Raw genomic sequence first — 12760 nt, 5'->3', positions numbered from 1 at the left:
TAGAATTATACTGATATGTTGAAGGGATAATTATTATCCAAAACTGATATTTTTAAATCTAGGTATCTCTGTAACCTTCAAACTACACCTTCAAACTAAACTTTTCATATTGGCTTTAAAGAAAAACTATTTTAAAAGGAACATGTAGCGTAGTAAAATTAACAATGGGAAGAATATCTTACAGATGCTTCATTTGTTTTTGCTTTTAAATATTTTTGTGGAATCTAATATGACATTTTATACATTAGACTTTTTAGAAGGACTTCAGCTTTTTCATTTGTTTGTTTTTGTGACCATTTCAATTAAGTTCATTATTACTTCACTCCTTCCCATCTCCTTGAACAGATCTATTTGTTATATCAAAATATTTCCATTTGAATTAATATATACAGTGATAGCTTGTATTACAAACCCCTTGTCATAGAAACTTTTTGAGATACAAACCCGGGGTTTAAGATTTTTTTGCCTCTTCTTCCAAACTATTTTCACCTTACAAACTCAAGCCACTGCCACTGGGATGCCCCACCTCCAGACTTCTGTTGCCAGCGAAGCACTCATTTTTGCACTGCTGGGATTTCCCTGAGGCTCCCCTCCATGGGAAACACCACCTCCGGACTTCCATGTTTTTGCGATGCTGCAGGGGAATCCCAGCAGGGGAATTCCAGCAGTGCAAAAATGGGCACTTCGCTGGCAACGGAAGTCTGGAGGTGGGGTTTCCCAACGAGGGGAGCCTCAGGGGAATCCCAGCAGTGCAAAAACACGGAAGTCTGGAGGTGTGGTTTCGAGGACTTCCATGTTTTTGTGATGCTGCAGTTTCGCTGAGGCTCCTCTCGCTGGGAAACCCCACCTCTGGACTTCCGTTGCCAGCGAAGCACCCATTTTTGCGCTGCTGGGATTTCCCTGCAGTATCACAAAAAATACGGAAGTCCGGAGGTGGGGTTTCCCATGGAGGGGAGCCTCAGGGGAATCCCAGCAGCTCAAAAACGGGCGCTTTGGCTGGCAAAAGGGGTGAGTTTTGGGCTTGCACGCATTAATAGCTTTTCCATTGATTCCTATGGGAAACATTGTTTCATCTTACAAACTTTTCACCTTATAAACCTCGTCCTGGAACCAATTAAGTTCATAAGATGAGGTATCACTGTATTTTCTTTTTAAAACAATACATAGCAAGAGTTGCTATCTTGTGGAATCTCTTTATCTGACTGGTGAAATTTGTTTCTTTGCATCAGAAGCACCAAAATTAAATTAAGGCTTACTATATGACATAAAATTTAAATTATCCGATGCATGATTAAAACATGTACAAATCAAATCCCTCTTGCCAGAAACTGGCAACATTAATTGTGTTCTGACATGTTCTGTCATGCTGCCATGAGATCCTCAAGTATACACTGATTGGGACATAAAGGGCCGCAGGGGTTGGTTCGATCCCTCTCTCCCACACCTCATGGGCACACCTCATGGGTACGCACATGCTCAGTAATGAAAAATCTGGGAAATTTAAAAAAAACCTAAGAAAAAAAGAGGGTGACCACATGCACAGAGTACACTTGGCTGTGGAACTCATCTTTTGTGCATGCTCAAAAGGGGGAAAAAAATTAAAAAATCAAAAAGAAAATGGCGTTGCCCACTGACCAGCATCGAGCGATCCGATTTGGTGATGTCATCATGACATCACCAGCGAGTCATTACTGGTTCAAGTGAACTGGTCCAAACCAGGAGTACCCCACCCCTGGAGGGCAGATACACAGTAGTACCTCTACTTAAGAACTTAATTCGTTCCAGGACCAGGTTCTTAAGTAGAAAAATTTGTAAGTAGAAGCCATTTTTTCCTATAATGTAAAATTCAAAAATTTCAATGTAAAATTTCAATGTAAAAGCAAATAATGCATGCAAACCCATTAGGAAAGAAATAAAAGCTTGGAATTTGGGTGGGTGGAAGAGGAGGAAGAAGAGGAGGAGGACAGTCATTACTCAAGGAAGAGAATGAGGTGAGGAGAATTTTTAAAAATCCAAAACTTTAAGGCTTTTTAAAAAAAGAAGGAGTCTGAGGTGGCGAGGAGGAGCATGCGCCTCCCATACACCCGGCACAAGGCTGCCTCCCATACACTGCGCCAGAGAGAGAAACCCAGGGGGAATGGCAGGAAACTGTCTGGGCCTTCGTGCTGCTCTCAAATTTCCTGGGAAATTTTTCCAGGCTTGGGTTCTTAAGTAGAAAATGGTTCTTAAGAAGAGAAAAAAAAATATTGAACAGCCGTTTCTTATCTAGAAATGTTTTTAAGTAGAGGCGTTCTTACGTAGAGGTACCACTGTACATATACAGTATATTGTTGTTTGCATGTCATTGTGTCACATGTCGTAAACAGTAGGTATTGACTGACACACGCACACACAATTCATTCATCCATTCATTCCTCTGATTTGAAAAAAAAATGGATTGATTAGAACCTCCAAAACTATCTTTCCTGCAAAACTATCTTTCCATTCTTCCATTTCTCTCCCCCAAATAGCAATAACATTTAGCATTTAGCCTTATACAGTATATTATTTCACACTGCTTTACAGCCCTTTACAGCCCTCTCTAACAATCTGGATCTTCATTTTACTGACCTTGGAAGGATGGAGGGATGAGTCAACCTTGAGCCTACTGAGATTCGATCTGCCAAACTGCTGGCAGCTGGTAATCAGTAGAAGTAGCTTGCAGTACTACACTCTAACCACTGGGCCAACAAGGCTCTTATACAAATACCAATTATTTATTTGTTTATTATTTATTTATTATTAGAGTTGAAAGGGACCTTACAGGTCATCAAGTTCAACCACCTGCCTGAGCAGGAAATCCTACAGCACCCCAGCCAAATGGTAGTCCAATCTCCTCTTGAAAATGTCCAAAGTTGGGGAGTCCACAACCTCCGCTGGCAGGCTGTTCCACTGGTTGATCGCTCTCACTGTCAGGAAATTCTGTCTTATCTCCAGGTTGAATCTTTCCTTGGTCGGTTTCCAACCATTGTTCCTCGTCCGGCCCTCTGGTGCCCTGGAAAACAGTGTGTCCCGCTCCTCTCCGTGACAACCCCTTAAGTACCTGTATACAGCTATCATGTCCCCCCTAGCCCTTCTTTTTTACTAGACTATCCATGCCCAGTTCCAGCAACCTTTCCTCGTATGACCTGGTCTCTAGTCCCCTTATCATTTTAGTTGCTCTTTTCTGCACCCTCTCTAGAGTCTCTATATCTTTTTTGAAGTGTGGTGACGAGAACTGGATGCAATACTCCAGGTGCGGTCTGACCAGGGCCTTATAGAGTGCTATTATTACCTCTCTGGTCTTGGAGTGTATCCCCCTGTTCATGCAGCTTAGGATTGTGTTGGCTTTTTTAGCCGCTGCTGCACATTGCTGGCCCATGTTTAGCTGGTTATCCACTAAATTATAAATTATAGCAATAGCATTTAAACTTATATACCATTTCAGAGTGAGTTAAAGTTCTCTCTAAGGAATTTAACATCTTGCCCTAACAATCTGGGTCCTCATTTTACTGACCTTGAAAGGATGGAAGGTTGAGTCAACCATGAGCCAATGAGGATTGAAGTCTTGTTGGTGAACTGAATTAGCTTGCAAGGCGGCATTCTAACCACTGAGGCACCACGGCTCCTATTATTTCAGATTTAACTTGCTTGTAGTGCAGCTAGCACAGTGTTAATATTTGCACTGTAGTGGGCTTCCAGAAAAATCAGTAGTTGAACGTCATGAGTATGTTCTCAACACGTATAAAACAAATAGGAACCATCTGCTTCATTGTGGGTCCATTAAAAAAAAATCTATTCTCAATTACCCAATTTCTTCTGGGTTTAAATTTTATCCGAAATCCGAACACAGCTGTAGCACGCATGTGTTTGCAAACTTACTGCTGTCGTTAGAAGGCTGCGATTGGCTGATGATTTTTTTTTAAAAAAAACTGGTTGCAAATCATAATATGAGCCGGATATAAGGAGAAATTGAAGTAGCAATCAGTGCTCCATAATAATTCAATTAAAGGTTTTTGGCTAACGTGTGCTAATTTAATTGAGAATTCTGCTGAAGAAACACTGAATTATGTGATTGGAATTAACTGTGCAAATAAAACATAGCTGCACCTATGTGCTAATAATCAAAGAAAGGCAGGGGTGAAATCCAATTTTTTTTTACTACTGGTTCTGTGTGGCTTGGTGGGCGTGGCAGGGGAAGGATACTGAAAAAATCCCCATTCCTACCCCACTCTGGGGCCAGCCAGAGGTGGTATTTGCCAGTTCTCCAAGCCAATTAAAATTTCTGGTACTGGTTCAGAATAGAATAGAATAGAATAGAATTATTTACTGGCCAAGTGCGATTGGACACAAAAGGAATTTGTCTTGATGCATATGCTCTCAGTGTACATTAAAAAAAAAATATAGATTTGTTGTGATTCAGCCTGAGGCTGCTCAGGGACCAGCTGTGTCTCTGCTGGCTCCATGCCCGGAGGAGGATGACAGCGCAGAGGAGGGGGCTGAACAGTCGGACGGGGGAGAGGAGAGTCAGGAATGGGATGAAGGAGAACAGCATGAGAGCCCCGGGGGAGGGGGGCCTCTCCCCAGCCAGTAGCTTGGAGTCATTAGGTGATGACGCACAAGCTGTCATTGACATGAGACAGAGACGTTCAGAGCAACCAAAAGAGCAGTTAAAGAAACATTTTCACCATTGAATTAGAAACAGCTGGGTTTGGGTGTGGTTCTCATCAGCAGGGTTTAAAATGCAGGCAAGGCCTTGAAGCCATGTGGAGTGTTATCAATTGGAGTTGCGGTGACCTGTTTTGATTCTCAGCGTCTCTGATCTTGGCTTGTGGCCTCGCAGTCTGGAAGACTCGTGGGAGGCGTCTGTTTGCTATCTACAGCTTCGTCTTGGCAGCAAGAATCTGGTATTGCTTCATGGACTATTGCCTTCATGTATATATTTGAAGTTCCAGCGTTTTTCCTGTTTGTAAGGACATTTTCTGTTACCTGTGTTTTCCTTGAATTATATAAACTGCCTTTGCCTTTTCCCAGTGTGTCTGGATTCTCTTTTTGGGTTGGTATTGGCTTCTGGAGTGACCCAGACAGAACAGAAAATATAGATTTATCAAGAATCATGTGGTACAACCCTTAATGATTGTCATAGGGGTCAAATAAGCAATGAAGAAACAATAAATATTAATAAAAATCTTAGGATACAAGCAACAAGTTACATTCATACAATCCTAAGTGGGAGGAAATGGATGATAGGAATGATGAGAAAAAACTAGTAGAAATAGAAGTGCAGACTTAGTAAAATATATAGAGTGCTGGTGAGACTTCATTTGGAATACTGTGTTCAGTTCTGGAGACCTCACCTACAAAAAGATATTGACAAAATAGAATGGGTCCAAAGATGGGCTACAAGAATGGTGGAAGGTCTTAAGCATAAAACGTATCAGGAAAGACTTAATGAACTCAATCTGTATAGTCTGGAGGACAGAAGGAAAATGGGGGACAGGATCGAAACATTTAAATATGTTAAAGGGTTAAATAAGGTCCAGGAGGGAAGTGTTTTTAATAGGAAAGTGAACACAAGAACAAGGGGACACAATCTGAAGTTAGTTGGGGGAAAGATCAAAAGCAACATGAGAACATATTATTTTACAGAAAGAGTAGTAGATCCTTGGAACAAACTTCCAGCAAACGTGGTAGATAAATCCACAGTAACTGAATTTAAACATGCCTGGGATAAACATATATCCATCCTAAGATTAAATACAGAAAATAGTATAAGGGCAGACTAGATGGACCATGAGGTCTTTTTCTGCCGTCAGTCTTCTATGTTTCTATGTTTGACAGTGTTGAGGAAATTATTTGTTTAGCAGAGTGATGCCGTTCGGGAAAAAACTGTTCTTGTGTCTAGTTGTCTTGGTGTGCAGTACTCTGTAGTGACGTTTTGAGGGTAGGAGTTGAAACAGTTTATGTCCAGGATGTGAGGGGTCAGTAAATATTTTCACAACCCTCTTTTTGACTCGTGCAGTATACAGGTCCACAATGGAAGGCAGATTGACAGCAATTGTTTTTTTCTCCAAACGACTCAAAATTTCCGCTACTGGTTCTCCAGAACCTGTCAGAACCTGCTGGATTTCACCCCTGAAGAAAGACTTAATGAAAATTGAAAATCCATCGCAGCTCCTCTCCTTTCTGCTTTTGAGATTTACTACATTTATTCTGGCACTCGTAAAACTAGACTATTATTTTTCCAACATAAGAAAGTGTGATTAAAGAAGCAGAATTCCATGCCATATTTTGAACACTGTACTTGAACAATTTCTGTCCATAATATGCGAGCAATGAACTTTAGAGCTAATTGGGTTTCAAAATAAACTGCCTTTCACTTTTAACAATTGTGTCATCCTATAGCTTCCGAATACCCTTTGGTTTCTGGCCTTGTAAAGGTCACAGCTGATCTTCCATGATACCATAAATTACAACATTCTGAACAAGACGGAAGAATGCAGCAGACAGTACTTCATACGATCGCCTTGACTTTGCATAGTTTCCAGACTATGATGCCAAGAAACATAAAAAAGTCTTTAGATGGCAAAGTAAGTTGTTTTATGGTAGACTCCATGAAACTTCCCAATTGGTAGACTATATTTCAGCTAGATTGACTGAGCAAATAAATAAATTTATTCCATTTCACTACTGGAACAAAATGGTTCCTACAGAAGTGCCCTGAATGCTCTATTGGGAAATACTTTGTCTTAGTATCTGCATATTGAGTAGTTACAGCAAGATGAACTGTCTTTGCAAAGTTAAAGCAAATTACAAAGGACAGAGAAGGTAATTGGAGCCTACCAACAACTTGTACACAGATAGTTGATCGAAGGGACATTTTAATTACAAATAGTCCTCAATTCCTATTCATATGCCATATTTTCTATGTGTATAAGGCACACCTCCCCTGAAAAGAGGGTGGAAAGGTTGGTGTTTCTTAGACAGTGGTACCTCTATTTATGAATTTAATTTGTTCCATGACCAGGTTCTTAAGTAGAAAAGTTTGTAAGAAGCAGCACTTTTTCCCATAGGAATCAAAGTAAAAGCAAATAATGTATGTGATTGGGGAAACCGTAGGGAGGGTGGAGACCCTGTTTCCTCCCAGGAGATTCCTAAAGAGACCCCACGGAGGCTTCTCCTCACCTTTTCCGGCCCTGTTTATTTATTTTTATTTATTTATTTATTGTTAGAGTTGAAAGGGACCATGCAGGTCATCAAGTTCAACCACCTGCCTGAGCAGGAATCCTAGAGCACCCCAGCCAAGAGGCAGTCCAATCTCCTCTTGAAAGTGTCCAGAGTTGGGGAATTCACAACCTCCGCAGGCAGGTTGTTCCAATGGTTGATCTCTCTGACCGTCAGGAAGTTCTTCCTTACTTCTAGGTTGAATCTCTCCTTGGTCAGCTTCCAGCTGTTGTTCCTCGTTCGGACCTCTGGTGCTCTGGAGAATAGAGTGGCCCCCTCCTCTCTGTGGCAACCCCTCATATACCTGTATGCAGCTATCATGTCCCCTCTGGCCCTCCTTTTCTCAAGGCTATCCATGCCCAGTTTCCGCAATCTCTCTTCGTAAGTTTTGGTTTCAAGTCCCCTAATCATTTTGGTTGCTCTTTTTTGCACCTTCTCCAGAGTTTCAATGTCTCTTTTGAAGTGTGGTAACCAGAACTGGATGCAGTACTCCAGATGTGGTCTGACCAGGGCGTAGTAGAGTGGTATTAATACTTCCCTGGTCTTGGAGTGTATCCCCCTGTTGATGCAGCTTAGGATGGTGTTGGCTTATTTGGCCGTTGCTGCACATTGCTGGCTCATGTTTAGTTGATTATCCACCAAGACTCCAAGATCTCTTTCACAGTTACTGCTGCTAAGTGGGGTTTCCTCCCAGGAGATTCCTATAGAGGCCCCATTGAGGCTTCTCCCTGCCTTTTCTGGTTACAGTTTGGGAGGCTCGGGTTTGTAAGTAGAAAATGGTTCTTGAGAAGAGGCAAAAAAATCTTGAACACCCGGTTCTTATGTATAAAAGTTCATAAATAGAGGCGTTCTTTGGTAGAGGTACCACTGTACACAGAATACAGGCATTTTTGGCTTCCCGAAGCCCCGCCTGCATCCCATTTTTGTGAAAAATGGGCCCATTTTTTGCAAAAATGGGGTGCACACAGGGTTTGGTAGGCCTGCAGAATGCTCTGGGGGGCTATGGGAAGGCAAAAACACCCCTGTCGGTCAGTGGTATGGCTTTTCTCTGGTTTGTATGTGAAGTGTGAAAGTTGGTTTTTATGCTCACCTGGTCACATGACCATCAGTCCATGCCCACCCAGTCACATGACCACCAAGCCACGCCCACAGAACCTGTTGAGAAAATTTTAAGATTTCACCACCACTGCGCTTGTATAAGGGTGCTATCTTAAAATGAAGAAAAAGAACAACTTCTGATTTATTTTCATTTAAAACATAAGCTAGAGATTCTATGAATGCATCCAGTTCTTCTACAAGCAGATATATCCTTCCCGTGCCAATTTACAAAATCACATACCTTCCAAATCCGAATGACAGAGAGGAATGGCTGCCTCTTCAAGTCATTTATTTATTTTTATAAGTGGCTTCTTTTCTTTGCCTTTTTTTCTGTAATCAAGAATTACATTCTAAGTAACTGATTTTCTGAAGCATGAAATGGATATATAAATACAATGCTGTGACCTGTAACATCCAATTTCAGACTCCTTTGTTGAGCGACATCTATCTGACAGAAAACTAAAGATTCTGCCTTTTTGGACAGCCAAATGTAAATTTTCAAAAAGCATTAACCATGTCAGAGGAATTTTAAAAGCTTACCTTTCCGGGGTTTAAAAGGTATCAACTATGTTTTAGCCCTCTAAAATGCATATATAATTATGTTCTCCGCCTTATTTCCCTGTCACTTTCTACCTCGATATTTATTACTGTAACCCAGCCTAAAAATAAAAATCACAGACTACGTTGTGTACAGCATTGTCAGTGTTTATTTGAACATTTCAACAGGATTTACACTTATGTGTAATTTCTGACAGTCTCAAAATGGGTGAACAGTGCAGTCAGGCGGTAGGGAAAGCAAGTAGGATGCTTGGCTGCATAGCGGCCTGCTTGGCGGTAGGGAAAGCAAGTAGGATGCTTGGATGCTTGTATAACAAGCAGGAAGAGGGAGATTATGATTCCGCTATATAGAGCGCTGGTGAGACCCCATTTGGAGTACTGTGTTCAGTTCTGGAGACCTCACCTACAAAAAGATATTGACAAAATTGAACGGGTCCAAAGACGGGCTACAAGAATGGTGGAAGGCCTTAAGCATAAAACGTATCAGGAAAGACTTCATGAACTCAATCTGTATAGTCTGGAGGACAGAAGGAAAAGGGGGGACATGATCGAAACATTTAAATATATTAAAGGGTTAAATAAGGTCCGGGAGGGAAGTGTTTTTAATAGGAAAGTGAACACAAGAACAAGGGGACACAATCTGAAGTTAGTTGTGGGAAAGATCAAAAGCAACATGAGAAAATATTATTTTACTGAAAAAGTAGTAGATCCTTGGAACAAACTTCCAGCAGACGTGGTTGGTAAATCCACAGTAACTGAATTTAAACATGCCTGGGATAAACACATATCCATCCTAAGATAAAATACAGGAAATAGTATAAGGGCAGACTAGATGGACCAGGAGGTCTTTTTCTGCCGTCAGACTTCTATGTTTCTATGTTATACCCAACTGTTTAAAATTCCGGCAGCACAATCCATGCAGCTTTCACAAGCTTAACAGTGTGCAATATAAATAAAATAATAAAATAAAATTCGGAAAAAAACTTTTATACCATATCTCTTTTTATCCGTTTTTAAACTAATAGAATATATACCATACAATATATCATTTCTAATACTCATTAACAATGATCACAATCACTATATTTTCTATTTTCTTTTTTTTTTACACACAAAAATACATTTACTATACTATACATATACTACTCCTACTATCTTCCCACACAATGTCGTACCTGAAAACGTCTGCTTTATACACAGATTCTTTTCTTCCTTTTCATATTTTCTTTTTTCTCTTTTTCATATTCTTGTTCCTTCCCCCTTTTACCTATCTTTTTTCCTACAAATCTGGTACCTTTCTCATTTTACCTTTTACACTTAGAAAATATTCCCATTTATTTGTTATTACCTAATATATATAGATACGAGATGTAACATTTATTATTAGAATTTAAGATAATTTTTGATAATACTAAGGATATTGTTTATTTACTGTTTAAGAAACACAATAATGATATTAAGAAATATATGTATTATGATTCACAATCTACAATGTACAATCTTATCACTTACCTGAACCCCTTGATTTTGTATTTCCCTTCCCCATCCCCCCTTTTTTATCCTTCCCCTTTTTTTTCTGTTCATTCCTTCCCACCCCCTACTTCCCTCTTTCTTCTTTCTTATATTTATAAATAAAGTATATTTTTTTTAAAAAAATAAAAATAAAATAAAAATAAAATAATTTGTGCGGAAACTTCAGATCGTGCAGAATGCGGCCGCGAGAGCCATCGTGGGGCTCCCTAGATTTGCCCACGTTTCTGCAACACTCCATGGCCTGCACTGGCTGCCAATCAGTTTCCGGTCACAATTCAAAGTGTTGGTAATGAACTTTAAAGCCCTACATGGCATTGGACCAGAATACCTCCGGAACCACCTTCTACCGCACGAATCCCAGCGATCGATAAGGTCCAACAGAGTTGGCCTTCTCCGGGTCCCATCGACCAAACAAAGTTGTTTGGCGGGCCCCAGGGGAAGAACCTTCTCTGTGGCAGCCTCGGCGCTCTGGAATCAACTCCCCCCAGAGATTAGAACAGCCCCTACCCGCCTTGTCTTTCGCAAATTACTCAAGACCCACCTTTATCGCCAGGCATGGGGGAACTGAGACATCCTCCCCCAGGCTTTTATATTTTATGTTTGGTATGTATGTGTTGTATGGTTTTAAATTGCTGGGGTTTTAGATATGTTTTATTTTAATATTAGATTTGTTTCACTGTTATATTGTTTCTATTACTGTTGTGAGCCACCCTACATCTTCCGAGAGGGGTGGCATATAAATCAAATAAAATAAAATAAAATAAATAAATGAGTGAGTGGGTGGGTGGGTGGGTGGGTGGGTAGGTAGGTAGGTAGGTAGGTAGGTAGGTAGATAGATAGATAGATAGATAGATAGATAGATAGATGATAGATAGATAGATAGATAGATAGATAGATAGATAGATAGATAGATAGATAGATAGATAGATAGATAGATAGATAGATAGATAAATCCCTCTTTGAAAAGAAAGGGTGGTAGAATTCAATAACTTTGGCTCCCTGGTCAATGTGAGTGTTCCAAGGGTTACCATAACGAAGATGGGGTCAACCTATTCTTCAAAGCACCTGATGACAGGACAAGAAGCAATGGATAAAAACTAATCAAGGAGAGAACCATCATAGAACCAAGGAGAAATTTCCAATCCATGGAATGGCTGGCCACCAGACGTTGCGGGTGCTCACTGGGGGGTTTTGAGAAGAGATTGGACAAACATTTGTTTGAAATGGTACACAGTGATGGTGAACCTGTGGCACCAGGGGTGGGCAGCAGGGTAGGATGGGGTGGAACGCAGTTCCACCGGCAGAAATGAAGCTGTGTGCCCAGCTCCAGCTGACTATCCACCCTTCTGTCCTGCCGGGCTCTCTGATAGGAGCCTCCCGAAAATTCAAGGGTACAAATTTCAGATACACACACATTTGAAAATTCAAAAATAATGTTCTTTATCACAAAAGTCAAAATAAACTAAGCACTCTTTTTGTATTGCAAAGAGCACTCGTCCCAAAACGACCGGGTAGTCTGTACAATTTCCCTTAAGTAGTCATTAAGTACTTAGCTAGCAGCTGTGAAGAAACTTCTTACCCCTTCTTCCAACGAAGTGAGACACACACATACGTTGCTCTGCTTTGTTTTCAAAGGCGGGAAAAAGCAACAAAGTCCAGAAAACAAAGGATTCCTGACGAACTGTGATCAGATACTCTTCCGCAATGGCCAAACCCACATGCTGCTATTTATAGCAGCAGCCCTAATTACTGGAGCCCCACCCAAACACAGGAGGCCTCACTTATCTCCTGTAATATGTTCTTACTTGGTCTCTTCTACACATAATTCTGCGCTTGCGTGAGTCCAAAATGTCTTCATCTGAATCAATGGAAGATAAGGGGGATTGACTGCCTGGGCTGTGTGCCAAGCCCCCCTCTTCCAAATCCCTCCCACCTTCTTCTTCGTCCGAGGAAACTAAACTCTGAACTGATTCTGTCGGCAATAACACAGGCCTGTGACATGTTGAAGTTTCCCCTGCATCCACCTCCACATTCCCTGGGACAGGAGCTGGGCCAGAGCCAACCACAACACCTTCCCATCCTCCTCCTCCTCCTCAGAAAGTGGCAGGGAGAGCAGCACCAGCAGGAGTTGCAGAGAGGCCATTTCCTCCCCCTTCTTTTCTCAACAGCTGATTGGCACCCATTCACCTAGTTACCCAGCCTGAGGCAGGAGGCAACCCAGGAAGGGGAGCGCGGGGAACACGAAGCAAATTGTCACCCCAGAGAGCGACACTGGTGAGCTTGTAAGTCGAGGACTTAACAGTTCACTTGAATGATGAAGATTGCTCAA

Source organism: Erythrolamprus reginae, chromosome 2, assembly GCF_031021105.1.
Source record: "Erythrolamprus reginae isolate rEryReg1 chromosome 2, rEryReg1.hap1, whole genome shotgun sequence".
Lineage (NCBI taxonomy): Eukaryota > Metazoa > Chordata > Lepidosauria > Squamata > Dipsadidae > Erythrolamprus > Erythrolamprus reginae.
The sequence above is the reverse complement of the archived record's forward strand: the minus strand, read 5'-3'. Positions refer to the sequence as shown.